The 21743-nt window shown below is 42.7% G+C and overlaps 1 pseudogene; it reads left to right on the top strand.

The window, feature by feature from the left end:
• Window positions 1–5390: 5390 nt before the first annotated feature.
• LOC148007119 (sperm motility kinase Y pseudogene) lies at window positions 5391–7828 on the top strand (annotated as a pseudogene).
• Window positions 7829–21743: the final 13915 nt, after the last annotated feature.

Raw genomic sequence — 21743 nt, 5'->3', positions numbered from 1 at the left:
CCATGCTAAAATTCAATTAGGGACTGACATGGACCTAAATAACAACAAGACAGTGCCAAGACCATGAGTTCCAAAATCAAGAGCAAATGGGGCCTTGATGCTATCCTGTGCTGATCTGACAGGAGTCAGCACACACAATTCTCCTGCACATCCAATGCCCCTTGGAAAAATCCTCTGTCAAGGGTAAGTGATGCCTCATGAGAATGAACTGTCAGCGTAGGACAAGACACTTGGGACTACTGTCCTGAACTCACCAGTCTCAGATGAATGGGCTTTGAAAAGTTTTCAGGACACAGAATAGGGGTGTGTAAGCAAGTGCAGGTAATCCTTGGGAAACACATAGTTCCTGAGGAGGTTCTGAGATATGTTGGATCCACTCCTGGAAAAGGCAGCATTGTGTTCAGGGGGGTAAGAAAGCAGGAGCCTGCTGATGTTTTCACACTATTGCATGGGAACAGTAACAATGCCCTTAGGAGCAGGATGTCCTAGCACTCTCAGATCAAGCAGACAGCCTAGAGCCTATTAGGCCCATATCCCAAGAGAATGCCACTCATGTGTGAAGCTTCTATAGCCAGGAAGCTGGAGTAGGGAACAAGGACATTGTCTCAGTTAGGGGTTTACTGCTGAGAACAGACACACCATGACCAATGCAGCTCTTATGAGGACAACATTAATGGACACAGGATTGCAGGTTCAGAGACTCAGTCCAGTATCATCAAGCTGGGAGCATGGCAGCATCCAGGCAGTCATGGTGCCAGAGTAAGTGAGAGGTCTACATATTCATCTGAAGGCTGCTTGGGGAAGATTGGCTTGCATGTGGATAGGAAAATGGTTTTAAAGCCCATGCCCACAGTGACACACCTACTTTAACAAGACCACGCCTCCTAATATTGCCACTCCCTGAGCTAAGCATATACAAACCATCATAGACATCTTGCAGGAGGGTGGTACTGTTCTATCAGAGAGAAGCCTCTGCTCCCGTTAATATACTGAGGTCAACCCTGGGTAGGGCACAGAGCCCTCCACACATCCTGGGACTCAGGGAGGCATCCTATGAAAGAGCTTTTTCCTAGAAGGACACATAGGTGTAGGCCTCCCTTCCAGCCAGGCTGTAGGGAGTCTCCAATGCTAAACTCTGTCTTTTTGCAGAAGTGAAACAATGAAAATTCACCCTTCACAGTACAGTGAATAGCAAAAATGGTGAAAGGTATAAAAAGAACCAATTAGTACCTGAGCATGAGGATTGGTTTTATATGAACTGTGGGTGGGTGCAGTGCAGTATCCTCCTCCATGTACCCACATGTTCAGTAACTACCCTGTTCGATGCAGCTTTACACAGAACCATCTGGAATCCCTTCACTGAGGGCCTCCATCCCTGGACTGGAAGCTACAGGTGGGACTTTTGTATCCAGGTCTCCCAGCGCAGGGACAGGGATGCATGGATAAAGTGGAGAGAATCAGACTGGAATGGTGCAGAGGTTATCCTGCCAACAACCCCCAGCCCACAGCAGCATGACAATGTAGAACAGCGAGCAGTTTCCCAGCCAGCCTCACTCCCCATAGACAGACTTCTTCCTGTCCCTCCTTATGCCAAGGAAAGAAAAGCAAAAAAAGTAGGGGCAGGGAAAGAAAAATTGCTCTACTCCCAGGAGCCAAGGACAAGCCCCCTCCCATCCTCTGATCTGACCCCATAACCATCCACAGCCAAGTCCTGGGCTCATCTCTAGAGGCACATGGACCCAGGCAGATGAGCCCTTGAATCACAATCGGCTCCTCAAAAGCATCCTATGGGTGTCAGTCCTAAGTCCATGAATCGGAGGTGCTCTGCACAGCTATTCAGAGAAGCCTTCTCTTGATCTCTGTGAAGATCTCTCTGTTGGATGTCAGTGGAGAGTGTCCATTCAGCATCAGTCCAGGGACTGTGGCCCTCTAATGTGTTAGCCCATGTGAACCTCCCCACAGAGCCCCACCTGTCCTTGTGCAACTCCTCCTTGATCGCCTTTTATAGGAAAATATTTAGAGTCCCTTGCAGGAGGCAGGGAAAATGGCACACAGCTGAGGGTGGTAGACAAAGCTGGGAACACATCAAATATTGAGTTGGTGTGAGGCTCCCTAAGCCATGCTTGGGCAGGTCTGTGCCAGCGATCCCACAAGACCCTTTGATTCTCCCCATGTACACAGCAGGAACCAATTGCCAGGCCTACCCTCTGCCCAGAGCAAAGGGAGATTGGAACTTGGATTCCAACCCTGGCCATTCCTATAATTCCTGACCTTGTAACCCTTGCTCCCTTTGGGGCTCAACAGTCCCCCTCAAATGTAGACAACAATGTCTAGATGGTGTTCACAGCTTTTCTTGCCTGAAACTGTGCTTTGTTTGATACTACAAACCAGGAAGTAGGGACTTAAACTTGAGATCACTGACTCAGGCTAGGGAGGACTCCAGGGCACCTGAGCTCAGCTGCAAAGGCAGAAGCTGAACCACAGTGAGCAGAGGTGGCACACTTTGCTGTTTCTTTCCTTTTCTGCTCTCAGGCCTTTCAGTGAACTCTACAGATGAGGATCTTTCCTCCCAGGCTTAGTGTCTGCAGCCATGAGAGTCCTCTACAGGGGACTCCAAACCCCAGAAGAGTCTGCAGAAGGAAAGTGCTACACACTGCACTGCCCCCAGCACTCTGAGAAACAGAGACCCTTTCTGGGCTTGGGCCAGTCAGTGCTCAATAGTTAGCTTCTGGCTGCACTGGCTGCTCACAAATAACACAGCAGACTGGGTCCTGTGACCTGGCTGTCACAGACTGTGATTGAGAATTCATTTCAACTGTGTCAGCATAACCACTCTGTTCCTTCTGGTCCCAGGTTGCACAGAGCTCCTTGTCCTCATACATGCCTGTTCCATCACTGGACCTTAATATTTAAAGTGAGCCCTACACTCAGGATGGACTTGGTTTTCTATACATCATGCCAACCTCTGTGTGATAGGAAGTGTCTGCCTGTATATGCATACCCCCTTATGTGCCTAGGTGTCCATGCATACCACTACCCCATGTCCTGTCAGAGGCCATCCTCTGGACAGGTCCTCACGCCTGCATGTCGGACCACCTGTCTTCAAGCCCCAACCCCTCCCCACTGCACAGATGCTGAGCTTATGGGCTTTGCTGATGCACCCAACACTGATGGGTGTTTTGGGGATTGAAACTCAATTCCTTACCCTTGGGAGGCAAGTGCTCTGCCTATCCCTGCAGCTTTGTCTCAGATGTTTGATGATAACCTAGAGCCTTTCTGAGGATTTATGAAATCAGTGTCATCTTGATGAGTCAGTTTAGAAACACAGCTTTGTTTTTTTTTTTATTTTTTTTAACAGTGTAGTTTGAGGCTAATCATTCAGAATTCAATGAAAAAGTGACACCCTGAGTGTAGACATGACGACTTTGAAGCAGGAGGCATAGAAAACATTCAAAACAGAGAACCGAGGAGAGGTAAACATATTACAGGCTTTGATTTCTAAAAGCCTTAAATCTCTCCATAGCCCACAGAAGCCAGAGCCTTGAAGCCCTTCCCAACCATGTCATGACAGGTCCTATTGTGACCTCATGAGGAGCGACTGTGAGGCGTCCCAGCCAACAGACGTTAAGCTGTTGCCAGGCTTGGATTTCTTTGAGTGCTTTGAGAGGAGGTGTGGAGTGGAGCCCTCTGCGACTTGTTTGTATCTTGTGAGCTGTGTGTGGTTGTATTGGATTTTACTGTACTGTGTATATGTGTATGTATCAGTGTGTGTAAGAGAGTGTGTGCTGACAGATTTGCCTGTGTGTGAGTGTGTGTACACTTTCGCTTGTGTGTTTGTCAGTATATGTAGGAGTGTGTGAGTTTACAGGTTTGTTTGTGTGTATGTTTGTATGTGTGTACCACCTCTTTTGTGTGTGTGTGTGTCCCTGTGTGTGTGTGTGTGTGTGTGTGTGTCTGTGATGTGCATTTTTCCAGGTTTACTTGTGTGTAAGTATGTGTGTGCCTGTTCCTACGTGATTGTGTTTTGTATGAATCTGGGCGTTTGTCTGTGTGTGTGTGTGTTTGTGTGTGTGTGTGTGTGTGTGTTTGTGTGTGCACCCACGTGCCCATCCCCTTTTGCCCCTTGTATCTATATTACCTGCACCTCAGTGCAAAAGAGTGTAGAGGCTAGAAGTCACCCCAGCTCCTGTTCCTGAGGAAGGTCCTCAACCTCATTTTCAAGACAGGCTCTCTCACTGGCCTGCAGCTGCCCAAGTACCTGTCTTGGGTCTCCAGTGGCTCCCAGGAATTTGAAATGCCAACCCCATAATATCCGATTAAAGGCCTACGTAGACTGCTGGCTGCTTATTTATGGATTGATTTTTTTTCTATGTGTTTAAGAGATAGAATTAGGCCATATATTCTCAAGATCACTGACTATTTCCTTATTGTGGTTTTGTTTTATTTATTTATTTATTTATTTATTTATTTATTTATTTATTATGGATTGCTGGATTCATTTTGGTGGTGGTTTTTATGTTCTCACATGCTATATTATTGCTTTGATTATTTACGGTTCTGCAGTCGGATGATTCACTCTATCTCCATTTTCAATGTCCTGCAGTTTCATCCTTTTACATTATTTCTGTTTCTCTATTTATTGAGTACAAGCAATCTTTGGCTTAGACTTGATACAAATTTGCCCTTTGTGACACCTTGACTCTTCGGCCTTTGTTTAAGGTTTACTGTTCACTGATATTTAACTGCCTTATTTCTTGTGGTTGGTTAATTTTAATTTTCAGTATTTTGCTCTGGAGAGTTATGGATTTTTGTGGATCACTAGGTCCTGAAATTCAATGGAGTTTTCCCTTAAGTGTTGGCTTTTTACATTTGTTTGTTTTGTCTTATACTCAGTCTTTCTCCTCTCATTTCTTTCATCTGACCTTTTTCTTCAAACAATCCATTCACAGTATTGATCAGCTTTGGCCGCCCAATCCTATTATAGTATAACGATTTTTATTTTTATTACATTTAGTATTTGTGTGCTCTTGGCTTTCTCTTTTGGGGATGGTTATTTGGGTGGCTTTTACTTATGATTATTCATATTTCCCCCTGTTCATAATTTTACTCTATTTTTCTAGTCTAGTCTTTTCTTTGTTATTATTTTTTTCTTTTTGTTTCATTTGTTTCTTTTAGGTTCCACATGTGTAATTTTAGTTCCTGAATTGATCCATCTTTTTCATTATTTGATTCCATTTGTTTGTTATTTTTAGGTAGCATTAGTACTGATAAAATGCCTACAGAGACTGAGGAGGAGTTACCACCTTCTATTTCCGATCCCAGTATCTCTCAGGAGGGAACCTTTCATTCCCAATATAAAGTATTGAAGACTATTGGAAAAGGAAGCCATGCCAAGGTCCTCCTGGCCCACCACCAGCTCACAGGAACCCCAGTGGCGGTCAAAGTTCTCCGAAAGAACAAGCAGTGGTTCCGGCCAGCCATGACAGAAGAAAACATAATGAGAAAGATCAACCACCCCAACATTGTTTCTCTCTTACAAGTCATTGAAAACAAAACTAGAATATAAATCATAATGGAGCTGGTGGAAGGCCAACAACTCTACCAGTACATCAGAGAGTCAGGGCACATAGAGGAGGATGAGGCCCGGCAAATATTTGAACAGATATTGTCAGCAGTGAGCTACTGCCATGGAAAGGGGATTGTTCACCGAGACCTGAAAGTGGACAATATAATGATTGATAAAAACAAAAAGGTCAAAGTCATCGACTTTGGGCTTAGCACCGAAACACAACCTGGACAAATGCTAAACCAGCACTGCGGTGCATATTCTTTTGGTTCCCCGGAACGCTTCCTTGGACTTCTGTATGACGGGACGAAGAATGATATGTGGACAATAGGAGTGGTCTTTTATTATATGGTAGTGGGAAAGCTCCCATTTGATTCTGTGATCATCCAAGAATTACAAAAACAAGTTGTTGCAGGGGTGTATCCTGCCCCCTGTGGGGTTTCAGAAGAACTGGAGAACCTCCTTAGTCAATTACTAACAGTAAATCCAATGTATAGACCAACAGCCAGCGAGGTGATGAAACACGCCTGGTTCAAAGAACACGGGAAGGGGTTCACAGGTCGTTGTGAAGAACTGCTTCCCCTCAGGCCAGACCCTGAAATTTTGGGTGCGATGAAATGCATGGGATTTCAAGGCTCTGTAATAAAATACTCCCTAATAAAAAGAAAATATAATGAGGAAATGGCAACTTATTACTTCCTACAACAGCAGGCTCTCCCGGGGTATGGCTGCACAGCCCAGGCACAGCAAGTGAGTCCCATTGCAGCCCCATTTCCTAGCCTTGACCCTGCTGCTGCTTTTAGATTACAAAGAAAGAGGAGTGGAAGCCTGCCAGTCCTAGGCACCTTGCAGGTGTCATTCTCCCAAGGTCACGTATCTCATTATTGCCAGAAGGTTCATCCAAAAGGAGGAAGAAGGTCCACTGTGGCTGGTCTTCTCAGGCCACTACCGATGACACCTACACAGGACCACTATCACAAATGTGCCATGAGTGTCCCATACATTCAAACAACAAGCATCTTCAGTGAGAAGAGTAGCAACAAGGAAATAAAAGAAGATAATCTACTCTCCCACAGAGCCCCATTAGAGGATAAGCCCATCTCCAGCAGGGTCCGGCACAGAGGTTTTAAGGGGTGGACCAGGAATATAGCAAATGCCCTGATAAAGCTTTGTTGCTGCTTGCCAAGGAGAAAGAAACCTCGCCTGGGGCAGAACAGAATCTCACCCCAGAAATGAGCCACAGTGAGAGTCCAGATAACAAGCAGCAGGCACAGCCCAGGTACCTTCGTGCTTTGTCCTTTCTAGTTTGTTCTATGCTGGTCCTTCCTCTTGTCTCTGGTTTCCATTTTCCCCACAATTCTTACCTTGTATCTTCTCTAAGTTCTTTTGTGAGGTTTCCCCAACACCAAGCCTTCTCCCTCTTCTTGATTTCTCCTCTTCCCAGCAGGGACTCAATATGAATTCCCCACTCTACAGAGTTTTCTTGTTGACCCATCCCTTCAGATGGACTCCAGCTCCCCCTTAGGCCAATAGCTCCCACAGGGTGAGGACTAGAGATTCATGGGCTCATGGACTCATCCATGGGCTACTGGTTCTAGCACATGTGGTCATCAATCACAAGTGCTGCAGAACAGAGTCTTATGTTTTCAAATGTAACATCCCACTCCAGTAAGCCTTAAAATTAATAACAAGGTTTGTCACTGAATAAGTATCAACAACCTAGTTTGTGGGTTATTGTTGATGGTCAGAATCCTGCATGCATGCATATTGTTTTGCATACTGATTTTTTCATTCCTAAGACCTAGCAATTCATATATATATATATATATATATATATATATATATATATGTAACATTTCTAAATGATTTCTTTCAAAAATCTTAACTGAGAAGTAGAAGAGAAGATTTAATAAAATAATAAGGCAATCAAAGCTCCAAATGGTAATCTAAGTATTCTACCGCATAAGATTTTTGCTTAGAATAAATTGACTTTTTTTCTCTCACAGTGCCATCTTGAAATTCTGTCATGTCCTGAGAATAAACAGGAGGTGATTTCAGACACATGGCCAATGAAAAGACACCAGCAGAAGCTACAGCACCAACAGGAGAAACAGCAATAGCACCAGCAGCATTAGCAGCAGAAGGAGGAGGAGGAGGAGAGAGAGGAGGAAGAGGAGGATTCCCCAACACCAATCTCCTCCCTCCTCTTGATTTCTCCTCTTCCCAGCAGGGACCCAATATGAATGATGAGTTCCCCACTCTACAGAGTTGTCTTGTTGACCCATCCCTTCAGATGGACTCCATCTCCCCCTTAGGCCAATAGCTCCACAGGGTGAGAACTAGAGGGTCATGGGATCATGGACTCTTCCATGGGCTACTAATCCATAGAGAAACGGGCCTGTAATACCAGACACTCAAGACACACAGTAGGTAGGGGGATCAGAACTTCAAGGCTAGCCTGGTCTACATCATGAGTTTAAGATCAGCTTGGACAACTTAGTGACACCCTTTTTCTAGAGGTGAGGAGGGCTAAGGCTACTAACTCAGTGGTAGAGTACTCGTGGGGAAACAGACTGCTGTGCATTGATACCTCTCCTTCCTTGCTCGGAAATACACAATGGTATTAGAAGAGTCAAAGGTTCCTGGCCTAGCATCCACTATTCTATTTGCTACATCATTAAGGGTGCAGTTTTTGGGGTGGAGTTTTTGGTATTTTGGTCAGGGATCATATCTATGAAATAAAACTTAAGCAATACTCTCATTGCTGTCAGAGTGGGAGGTGGATGATAAATGCTTGCTCACCTGCATCAGTACAAAGCTGGTTCCTTGGACTCCCTGCAAACACATCACTGCTAACTGTGTGCCTGGTATAGGCTTTTCCAGGACTATCCATAGCTTGAAAACCTTCCCTGCTATGGACCCTTGAGTGGGCATCCTGCCTTTCTCAGTCTCAGAATGGAGCAAAGATCCCCTGCTCACCTCTAGGCTCAAAGGTCAGGACCCTCTTCCATCCCATAATGAACAAGACTGGCACAGCTGCAAACACCTTGGAAAAAGAATGTATTGGCAACCCTTAACAAAAAAGATGGTTCTTACTTTCGATTATGGCATTCTATAAAATACGGGTATTTCCTGGTATAATTACACATGTCATTGATTGTGTGTGTGCGTATGTTTTTTTGAGGTTGGAGGGGGATAATTCATTTCTCTAAGCCCCTTCCTCAATGCTGGGTGATAAACATTGACTCTCATATAGATTTTAATAATTATACATTTATTTATATATTTTTAAGATTCGTTTATTTTTCCAACTTTTGTAGCTCTTTCTGTGTGTGTGTGTGTGTGTGTGTGTGTGTGTGTGTGTGTGTAATTAGATATAATACTCAGGGTCAGTAATCCTACCCTTGAGCTACCTTATAACTTTTTATGTTTTAAACAGCTTTATTATGATATCTTTGATATATAAAGCTGATATGTGCTAGAGGTGAGCATCTTGATGTTCTTAAAGACATGTTCTTCCTCAGATACAGAACGCGAGCTGGCTAAAATCCTTGCTACTCCTGCAGATTAACCTTGTCATGCACTGAAGCAATGGGGCACATACTAAGCACACTCCCTGAGCTGCTTCCTAGGTTGGTAGCACTGGCTCCATCCCAGGCACAGCTGGAGTGGGCAGCTGTAAGGTTGAGGACCTGGATTCAGGACACTGGTCCCCAGGAGCACCTCACCTGCTGGTCATTCTTTGTACCTCTGAATGTCACTCCTGGGTTCTCACTGCCTGGCACTTAACCATAGACACCACTGTAGAACTGTCTAAGGCCAGAAGGGCAAAAACATTGTTGTTATAAATTTCTACTATGGAAACATCAAATGTTGTGCTTCTTGAACAGTTTTATGAAATGAACCTGGGAGAAACGCAAGAAATATGGCCTGAAGTCTCTTCTGGAACTGCCACTCCAGCATATTCTTCCACAGGCAGTCAGTCTCCTCTGCACTACCATCCCACTTGTTTTGCAACTCATGGATCTCCTTGCTTAGCATATCCACAAGGTGCATTTGCTGTTGCTTCTGCAGCTTCTTCCTGACATCTTATTTTTATGGGTCTGGAGACAGACTCCCCAGAGGACAGCACCTCTTTTCTGATAGTTATGAACTGCAGATCCCTGTGCTCAATAGTGGGGGGCTGCTGCGGGGACTACAACACCAGAATGACTGTTTCTTGGGGCCTATGCAGTGTGGAAGGTTTTCCTGGTTTGGTCGGTGTGGTCAAAGATGAGAAGGAAGCAAGTTCAGGGAATGAGAGTGCATCTGTCGCCCTTCCCTCTCCTGCTCCCTGTGCTTCCTCTCTGCTTCCTTGTCCAGACAGGCCTTCTATATCTCAGACCACCACTGCTGCTCCTCACTCTTTTTTCCCAGCCACCTGTGCAGACTGGGATGCTGCCTTGTTTGCAGAAGGAGGGGGGAGTGGCAAATCCACTGAAATGCCACCAATATCTGGTGTAGTGGACCTGTGGTAGAGGAGGTGGTGGACGGAGGTCTGTTCACATGGGCTGGGAGACAGTCACAGGGGTGGGCAGCACCTCTGCTGGGGTTTCCCAATGGCCAGGACCACTCTTGGTCAGAGTGGAAGCAGGGGCAACTGACTTGGAGGAAGGGTTCAGGTGCTCCTGGCTGCATGTGCTAGATTCCACTGAGGACCTCTGGATCCACATATCACTGTCACACTAGAGACCCTTGCCAGCCTCTACTCAGTGGAGCTCAAGTAGGTAAAACTTCCTGAAGCTCTTCCTTGGAAGGGGTAAGAGGCTGAGAAAAGAAAAGAGGAAGCTATACTACTTCAGGGACTCACCAGAGATATTAGCAAAATTTCATGCATGTTTCTTCCTCACAGAAGAGGTAACAAAAACTGGGGAATGGTTATATAACCAGACCTGACACTGCTTTATGGCTCACTGGCCAAGTAGCCAGCTGTTCCTGTGTCTACAAAGGAATAAAAAGATTGTTTCTATACACTGATGCATGCTGTTTGTGGCATTGTCACTCCTGAAATTTAGCTCCTAACTTCAGGTCTAGGTAGAGGGGTCTGTTCTTGTGAAATGTAAAGAAGTAAACAATCAGATGCTTAAAACTGCATAAAAGGCATACTTTTTCCTCAGGTATCTGTTTTACAATCTTTTAAAAAGCATTCATGGGGGTTGACACCCCGAAACAAGCTTTGCCATTTCAGGAAAAGTGTGATGGAGGGAAGATTTGTACAGTGGGTTACTGGGAAGACAGGATTGTAAAGGAAATAAATAAATGGTTTTCTAAAAAGCATGTATTTTAAATGCCGTGCTAAAAACTATAATTTTGACACTATGCTTTCAATAAAAAACATTTCACATTTTCTTATTTACTCATTTAAACTAATTCTCATTTTCCCAGATTCATTAATTTAGTATTAATTTACTTGAGTAGCGTAATAAAAATAATACTGAAAAAATAAAAAGTAAAAATAAAAGCTGAGTCAGGGTCAGAAGTGGATTCACAATACTGCACCTAACAGACTGTGAATATATCTAGTAAACCGTACCATCAGATCTGATCTGTATCATGATCCAGAAGTATTTCTCAGCATCATGAACTCAGTCTCAACTAACTTCTTCCTTGAAAAGCTGAGCAACAGCTGTGGTAGGAGCTACTACATGGGACTTTTAGGGTCTCACTTTATAAAAATAATTTATGTGTATGAGTGTTTGCCCAGCATGTGTGCACATGAATGCTTGACTGGTGTCCAAAGAACTTAGAAGAAGGTTTCAAATCCCCCGAAATTAGAGTTTTAGGCAGTTGTGAGCTAACACTGGTGTTGTAAAATACTGAACCATCTTTCCAGCCCCAGATTTTGATAACTTTTAGGAGGAGCCATATCTCAATACAGGATTACTATATGTTGGCTAACCTGGCTTGAGTCACTAGCTCTTACCTCTCTGCACCATGGAGGACAATGGCTGGGTAAGACAGGTGGACAGGCAGTGAGAGAGGATGCCTTGATTTGCAACTTCCAGTGTAACCATGGAACTGGTTGTAGTCATGAGTTCTGCTGCCCTAGGAAGAAAATATAAAGAAACAGCGGTCACTGTCACAGTAGAGTCTATGTTCAGAATACTTGTGCTTAGGTTCCTCAGCCTGGTTGCTGTTTGGGGAAATGAACCAGACTTTCAGAAGATTATGTCCTGTCCACATCACTTATGATAATTAATTATAAAACAGGTAAATATATTCTATTCTATAACATTAACATTAAGATATTTAAAGATTTTACAAGCTCTAAGTATATGTGTACATATTTATATAATTATTTAATAAAATGTTCTATACTAATATACATTCTTATGAGTGAACCCAAAATGAGATTCATGTACTCTAAGAAATAGGGTTATAGTGAAGGTGAGCTTTTACCTTCACAAAGAGCTTTTACATCACTTCTTTTTGAATTCAAATTTCAAAATTAAATGCAAACTATCACTTCAGTACACTAAAACTAACCAATTAGTTGACGCGTTTAAGTGACCAATTAGTCATACCTTTCCTGAGAAAGTCCAACCAGACTAAATTCATCCACAATGAGGAGTTGGTCATGGGCACCTAGTTTTCCAACCTGAGCCACCATAAGGGTGTAGGGAGAAAAGAAAAAAGGCAGTGTCACTGGTTGCTGCCGCTGCGGAGAGCTCATAGGCAGCACCCCACGAGCAAACTTGAGCCTCGGGACCACAGGTAAGACCAACTTTTCTGCTGCAAGAGACCTGCCTGGTGAACTCAGGACACAGAGAGGCAAAAATCCTCTAGGACCAGGCACTTCCGGGGTTTACCGAGAGTCCCAAACCCGCAGATCCCGAAACGCAGCAGCTCTCTGCTCCCAAACCCCGTGGGAGAGGGATCTCACTGCCTGGTCAGGTGGGCACTCCTGAGGCTGCAGAGCAGAAGAGACCACCAACACTGCTCACCCCTGCCCACATCCCTGGCCCAATAGGAAACTGTTTAAGGCCTCTGGGTTCCCGCAGAGGAGGGCCCAGTTTCAGCAGGACCGCTGCGTCTGAGACACCACCAGAACCTGAATGGACAGACCGGATAAACAGTTCTCTGCACCCAAATCCCGTGGGAGGGAGAGCTAAACCTTCAGAGAGGCAGACATGCCTGGGAAACCAGAAGAGACTGCACTCTGCACATATCTCTGACGCCAGAGGAAAACACCAAACTCCATCTGGAACCCTGGTGCACGGAAGCTCCCGGAAAGGGCAGCGCAGATCTTCCTGGTTGCTGCCGCCGCAGAGAGCTCATAAGCAACACCCCACGAGCAAACTTGAGCCCCAGGACCACAGGTAAGACCAACTTTTCTGCTGCAAGTGACCTGCCTGGTGAACTCCAGACACAGGCCCACAGGAACAGCTGAAGACCTATAGATAGGAAAAACTACACGCCCGAAGGCAGAACACTCTGTCCCCATAACTGGCTGAAAGAAAACAGGAAAACAGGTCTACAGCACTCCTGACACACAGGCTTATAGGACAGTCTAGCCACTGTCAGAAATAGCAGAACAAAGTAACACTAGAGACAAACTGATGGCGAAGGCAAGCACAGGAACCCAAGCAACAGAAACCAAGACTACATGGCACCATCGGAGCCCAATTCTCCCATCAAAACAAACATGGAATATCCAAACACACCAGAAAAACAAGATCTAGTTTCAAAATCATATTTGATCATGATGCTGGAGGACTTCAAGAAAGACGTGAAGAACTCCCTTAGAGAAACACAGGAAAACATTAATAAACAAGTAGAAGCCTACAGAGAGGAATCGCAAAAATCCCTGAAAGAATTCCAGGAAAATATAAATAAACAAGTGGAAGCCCATAGAGAGGAGTCACAAAAATCCCTGAAAGAATTCCAGGAAAACACAATCAAACAGTTGAAGGAATTAAAAATGGAAATAGAAGCAATCAAGAAACAACACATGGAAACAACCCTGGATATAGAAAACCAAAAGAAGAGACAAGGAGCTGTAGATACGAGCTTCACCAACAGAATACAAGAGATGGAAGAGAGAATCTCAGGAGCAGAAGATTCCATAGAAATCATTGACTCAACTGTCAAAGATAATGTAAAGCGGAAAAAGCTACTGGTCCAAAACATTGGTCCAGGACTCAATGAGAAGATCAAACCTAAGGACAATAGGTATAGAAGAGAGTGAAGACTCCCAGCACAAAGGACCAGTAAATATCTTCAACAAAATCATATAAGAAAACTTCCCTAACCTAAACAGATACCCATAGGCATACAAGAAGCCTACAGAACTCCAAATGGATTGGACCAGAAAAGAAACACCTCCCGTCACATAATAGTCAAAACACCAAACACACAAAATAAAGAAAGAATAGTAAAAGCAGTAAGGGAAAAAGGTCAAGTAACATATAAAGGCAGACCTATCAGAATCACACCAGACTTTTCACCAGAAACTATGAAAGCCAGAAGATCCTGGACAGATGTCATACAGACCCTAAGAGAACACAAATGTCAACCCAGGTTACTGTATCCTGCAAAACTCCCACTTAACATAGATGGAGAAACCAAGATATTCCAGGACAAAAACAAATTTACACAATATCTTTCTACAAATCCAGCACTACAAAGGATAATAAATGGTAAAGCCCAACATAAGGAGGCAAGCTATACCCTAGAAGAAGCAAGAAACTAATCGTCTTGGCAACAAAACAAAGAGAAGAAAAGCACAAAAACATAACCTCATATCCAAATATAAATATAACAGGAAGCAATAATCACTATTCATTAATATCTCTCAACATCAGTGGCCTCAACTCCCCAATAAAAAGGCATAGATTAACAACCTGGATACGCAACGAGGACCCTGCATTCTGCTGCCTACAGGAAACACACCTCAGAGACAAAGACAGACACTACCTCAGAGTGAAAGGCTGGAAAACAACTTTCCAAGCAAATGGTCAGAAGAAGCAAGCTGGCGTAGCCATTCTAATATCACATACAATCAATTTTCAACTAAAAGTCTTCAAAAAAGATAAAAAAGGACACTTCATATTCATCAAAGGAAAAATTCACCAGGATGAACTCTCAATCCTAAATATCTGGGCCCCAAATACAAGGGCACCTACATACGTAAAAGAAACCTTACTAAAGCTCAAAACACACATTGCACCTCACACAATAATAGGAGATTTCAACACCCCCACTCTCATCAATGGACAGATCATGGAAACAGAAATTAAACAGAGACGTAGACAGACTAAGAGAAGTCATGAGCCAAATGGACTTAACAGATATTTATAGAACATTCTATCCTAAAGCAAAAGGATATACTTTCTTCTCAGCTCCTCATGGCACTTCCTCCAAAACTGACCATATAATTGGTCAAAAAACGGACGTCAACAGGTACAGAAAGATAGAAATAATTCCATGCGTGCTATCGGACCACCACGGCCTAAAACTGGTCTTCAATAACAATAAAGGAAGAATGCCCACATATACGTGGAAATTGAACAATGCTTTACTCAATGATAACCTGGTCAAGGAAGAAATAAAGACAGAAATTAAAGACTTTTTAGAATTTAATGAAAATGAAGGTACAACATACCCAAACGTATGGGACACAATGAAAGCTGTGCTATAGAGGAAAACTCATAGCGCTGAGTGCCTGCAGAAAGAAACAGGAAAGAGCATATGTCAGCAGCTTGACAGCACACCTAAAAGCTCTAGCACAAAAAGATGCAAATACACCCAGGAGGAGTAGAAGGGAGGAAATAATCAAGCTCAGAGCTGAAATCAACCATAGAAAGAATCAACAGAACCAAAAGTTGGTTCTTTGAGAAAATCAGCAAGATAGATAAACCCTTAGCCAGACTAACGAGAAGACACAGAGAGTGTGTCCAAATTAACAAAATCAGAAATGAAAAGGGAGACATAACTAGAGATATAGAGGAAATTATAAAAATCATCAGATCTTATTATAAAAGCCTATATTCAACAAAACTTGAAAATCTGCAGGAAATGAACAATTTCCTAGACAGATACCAGGTACCGAAATTAAATCAGGAACAGATAAACCAGTTAAACAACCCCATAACGCCTAAGGAAATAGAAGCAGTCATTAAAGGTCTCCCAACCAAAAAGAGCCCAGGTCCAGACGGGTTTAGTGCAGAAATCTATCAGACCTTCATAGAAGACCTCATACCAATATTATCCAAACTATTCCACAAAATTGAAACAGATGGATCACTACCGAATTCCTTCTATGAAGCCACAATTACTCTTATACCTAAACCACACAAAGACACAACAAAGAAAGAGAATTTCAGACCAATTTCCATTATGAATATCGACGCAATAATACTCAATAAAATTCTGGCAAACCGAATCCAAGAGCACATCAAAACAATCATCCACCATGATCAAGTAGGCTTCATCCCAGGCATGCAGGGATGGTTTAATATACGGAAAACCATCAACGTGATCCATTATATAAACAAACTGAAAGAACAAAACCACATGATCATTTCATTAGATGCTGAGAAAGCATTTGACAAAATTCAACACCCCTTCATGATAAAAGTCCTGGAAAGAATAGGAATTCAAGGCCCATACCTAAACATAGTAAAAGCCATATACAGCAAACCAGTTGCTAACATTAAACTAAATGGAGAGAAACTTGAAGCAACCCCACTAAAATCAGGGACTAGACAAGGCTGCCCACTCTCTCCCTATTTATTCAATATAGTTCTTGAAATTCTAGCCAGAGCAATCAGACAACAAAAGTAGGTCAAGGGGATACATGTCAGAAAAGAAGAAGTCAAAATATCACTATTTGCAGATGATATGATAGTATATTTAAGTGATACCAAAAGTTCCACCAGAGAACTACTAAAGCTGATAAACAACTTCAGCAAAGCGGCTGGGTATAAAATTAACTCAAATCAGTAGCCTTCCTCTACACAAAAGAGAAACAAGCTGAGAAAGAAATTAGGGAAATACCACCCTTCTTAATAGACCCAAATACCAAAGTATCTCGGTGTGACTTTAACCAAGCAAGTAAAAGATTTGTACAATAAGAACTTCAAGACTCTGAAGAAAGAAATTGAAGAAGACCACAGAAGATGGAAAGATCTCCCATGCTCACGGATTGGCAGGACTAATATAGTAAAAATTGCCATTTTACCAAAAGCGATCTACAGATGCAATGCAATCCCCATCAAAATACCAATACAATTCTTCAAAAAGTTAGACAGAACAATTTTCAAATTCATCTGGAATAACAAAAAACCCAGGATAGCTAAAACTATCCTCAACAATGAAAGGACTTCAGGGGGAATCACTATCCCTGAACTCAAGCAGTATTACAGAGCAATAGTGATAAAAACTGCATGGTATTGGTACAGAGACAGACAGATACACCAATGGAACAGATTTGAAGACCCAGAAAAAAACCCACACACCTATGGGCACTTGATTTTTGACAAGGGAGCCAAAACCATCAAATGGAAAAAAGATAGCATTTCCAGCAAATGGTGCTGGTTCAACTGGAGGTCAACATGTAGAAGAATGCAGATCGATCCATGCTTATCACCCTGTACAAAGCTTAAGTCCAAGTGGATCAAGGACCTCCATATCAAACCAGATACACTCAAACTAATAGAAGAAAAACTAGGGAAGCATCTGGAACACATGGGCACTGGAAAAAATTTCCTGAACAAAACACCAATGGCTTATGCTCTAAGATCAAGAATAGACAAATGGGATCTCATAAAACTGCAAAGCTTCTGTAAGGCAAAGGACACTGTGGTTAGGACAAAACGGCAACCAACAGATTGGGAAAAGATCTTTACCAATCCTACAACAGATAGAGGCCTTATATCCAAAATATACAAAGAACTCAAGAAATTAGACCGCAGGGAGACAAATAACCCTATTAAAAATGGGGTTCAGAGCTAAACAAAGAATTCACAGTTGAGGAATGCCGAATGGCTGAGAAACACCTAAAGAAATGTTCAACATTTTAGTCATAAGGGAAATGCAAATCAAAACAACCCTGAGATTTCACCTCACACCAGTGAGAATGGCTAAGATCAAAATCTCAGGTGACAGCAGATGCTGGCGAGGATGTGGAGAAAGAGGAACACTCCTCCATTGTTGGTGGGATTGCACACTGGTACAATCATTCTGGAAATCAGTCTGGAGGTTCCTCAGAAAATTGGACATTGAACTGCCTGAGGATCCAGCTATACCTCTCTTGGGCATATACCCCAAAAATGCCCCAACATATAAAAAAGACACGTGCTCCACTATGTTCATCGCAGCCTTTATTTATAATAGCCAGAAGCTGGAAAGAACCCAGATGCCCTTCAACAGAGGAATGGATACAGAAAATGTGGTACATCTACACAATGGAATATCACTCAGCTATCAAAAACAATGACTTTATGAAATTCGTAGGCAAATGGTTGGAACTGGAAAATATCATCCTGAGTGAGGTAACCCAATCACAGAAAAACACACATGGTATGCACTCACTGAGAAGTGGCTATTAGCCCAAATGCTTGAATTACCCTAGATGCCTAGAACAAATGAAACTCAAGACAGATGATCAAAATGTGAATGCTTCACTCCTTCTTTAAAAGGGGAACAAGAATACACTTGACAGGGAATAGAGAGACAAAGATTAAACAGACACAGAAGGAACACCCATTCAGAGCCTGCCCCACATGTGGCCCATACATATACAGCCATCCAATTAGACAAGATGGATGAAGCAAATAAGTGCAGGCTGACAGCCAGATGTAGATCGCTCCTGAGAGACACAGCCAGAATACAGCAAACACAGAGGCGAATGCCAGCAGCAAACCACTGAACTGAGAATAGGACCCCCGTTGAAGGAATCAGAGAAAGAATTGGAAGAGCTTGAAGTGGCTCGAGACCCCATATGAACAACAATGCCAAGCAACTAGAGCTTCCAGGGACTAAGCCACTACCTAAATACTATACATGGACTGACCCTGGACTCTGACCTCATAGGTAGCAATGAATAAACTAGTAAGAGCACCAGTGGAAGGGGAAGCCCTGTGTCCTGCTAAGACTGAACCCCCAGTGAACTAGATTGTTGGGGGGAGGGTGGCAATGTGGGGAGGATGCGGAGGGGAACGCCAATAAAGAAGGGGAGGAGGGAGGGGGATGTTTGCCCGGAAACCGGGAAAGGGAATAACACTCGAAATGTAAATAAGAAATACTCAAGTTAATAAAAAAAAACAGTGGGGAAAAAAGGCAGCATCAATGCACAGCAGCATTCCTCACACCACACAGTCAGTGCACAGCAGCATCCCTCACACCACACAGTCAGTACACAGCAGCATTCCTCACACCACACAGTCAGTGCACAGCAGCATCCCTCACACCACACAGTCAGTGCACAGCAGCATTCCTCACACCACACAGTCAGTGCACAGCAGCATCCCTCACACCACACAGTCAGTACACAGCAGCATTCCTCACACCACACAGTCAGTGCACAGCAGCATTCCTCACACCACACAGTCAGTGCACAGCAGCATTCCTCACACCATATTCAATGAACTGCAGTGTTCTTCACACTACACAGCATCCACAGCCATGAACATCTGCACACTTTTTCACAAAGCTCGAGTGCAGAATGCCCTTCACTGATTCCTTTAAAACAAATACTGGCCACATCTGCAACACTGCCTTGGACAACGACTTAACATACATTTCCAGTTTATACCGGCCAGCACCCTATGCAAAAACAAGGTCAGAACAGCACAATGAAATCACACAGCAGGAAATGAGCAAAATCCTACCCACATATACCCTGGAATCTTGACTAGTTAGGAAAATTTCTATTTTATGGTTCCAAACTTCTAAGAAAAATACTCCTGTAAAATGGACAATTGGGTCAGAAAATGCCTATGGACTTGGAATACTCAAAATGATTATTTATAAAGTCTAAAACAGCTACAAATCTAAAGGAATGAGAAACATAACAAGTGACCAGCCCTTACCCACATCAGGACAGAAAACCAGCTTGGTACTAAATAATCCAGCATCTGCCTTCTCTATCTTCCATTTACACATAATTTATAAATTTTAAAACAAGAAATTAACTTCTTGGAGGAAGCAGTTAACAGCATTTTGTAAGGAAATATTATCCAGAAAGTACTCTACTGGAATTCATACCCTGGAACTGAACAGTCAAATGCACTTACAATAGCATTCTATGGAAAGCTAATGAAATGTTTGAGAAAAATCTTAGGTATGGTATATAATTTCAGGATCATCAATATTCTGCTTAGAGATCATAATATAACAACAAAAGAGTTTTTGGATCACATAGGGAAATATTATACAATGCAGTCATGTGCATGAAGCCTTACCCGGACATTACTGGAATTAGCAAACATTATGTGTATACTGTTGTACTAACAATAAAAATAACTTACCTTAATAACTGTGAGATAGTATATCATATAATAATGTATCATAAAAAGTGACTTCAAGAAATGAAGAAAAATTTCTAAAGAAGGAATCAAGAAGATGTTATTTTATATGCACACCATCTGTATTTCCACCCAGTAGTTAACATTTTAGTTTACCTTTTTCATTGGTGAGACTGGTCCATTTTCTCCCCTGCAGTAGGGAGTAGGGACAAGGCAGCAGTCATCAAGTATGCAGTGTGTTACTGTTTCATAGGCATACAACCTGTGTTTTATTTACATATAAATATATGGATGTATGTAATAAAATTATGAATAAAATAATAAATTACATTGTACATTAATATATAAATAGAAATTATATATTATAAAAGAGAATTGTCTTATATAGGGTTCTTTAGAGTCACAGAACTTATGGGTAATCTCTGTACAGAGAGACAATTTGTTGATGACTTGCAGTCTGTAGTCCAACTCCCCAACCATGATCAGCAGCAGGTATGAATGGGAGTCCAAGGATCTAGCAGTGGCTCAGTCCCACAAGGCAGGCAGACAGGCAGGTGAAAAAGAGAGACTCTTCCTTCTTCCAATGTCCTCATGTAAATCCCCAGCAGAAGGTGCGTCCCAGGTTAAAGGTGCGTACCACCACAGCTGGATCTGGGACTTGCTTTGTCCCAGGTGACCTTGAACTCAGAGACCTCCTTGCCTGAAACTCCTGAGATTCCTAGCCACTTTGCCTCATGATCTCCATGCCAAGATGTAGTTCAGAAACTTGTATCTCCCAGCCTCAACATCAGGATCAAAGGTGAGCTTTACAATTCTGGGTTGTAGTTCATTCCACTTATAGTCAAGTTCACAACCAGGAATAGCCACTACGAGTATATACGATGTGTCATTATACAGGCACAATATATAGACATACATATATATATACATATATATATATACATATAAATTTGAAAACACCACATTTTATTAGTACATGTTAACCGAGTAAAGTGACAGATGTGGCATTTGTCTGCACATCATGCATGGGTGGGAGAAGAAATTATAAGCCCTTGCATCAAATGAGGAGCTGCAGTTAACAGCAGCTGATAGAAATTCATTCTTCCTTGGGGGAAGGCCATTGGTACGACTCCCAGTGAACAGCTGTACACACAGTATGCAAGCCTGACCAGGTCTAACAGGGCTTAATAAGATACAAAAAATGTGTTTATGTGTATTTCTGTACACACACACACACACACACACACACACACACACACACACACACACACACACAGAGGGGTGGTTTAGTGGTGCTGACTTTTAACCCAGGATCTGATTCAGGTGGACCTCTGTGAGTTCTAGACTAATCTGATTTACACAGCCAGTCCCAGACTAACCAGGGCTATAGAGTCAAAAGGGGGATTCTGAGAGGAATCTTTTAGAATTTGGAGGAGAGAAGTTAGGGTTGATAAGACCATATTTTACTGTATAGATGTATGGAAATTTAAATAAGTGAGAAAATACATGAAGTAACTGAGAGGAAAAAAGTACACTCAATAATGGCAACTTTTTGAACTGACTTTTGTCCAGTTACTTGGCAAAGCAGAAATAAATATGCCTTTAACTGATTTCATCTATGGCAATGCCACTTTCCTTGAGTCAAAAAACTTAACATAGATGATTGGAAA

The sequence above is a fragment of the Rattus norvegicus genome, chromosome 1 (assembly GCF_021556685.1).
Source record: "Rattus norvegicus strain SHRSP/BbbUtx chromosome 1, alternate assembly SHRSP_T2T, whole genome shotgun sequence".
Taxonomy (NCBI): domain Eukaryota; kingdom Metazoa; phylum Chordata; class Mammalia; order Rodentia; family Muridae; genus Rattus; species Rattus norvegicus.
This window is presented reverse-complemented; position numbering and strand designations above follow the sequence as displayed.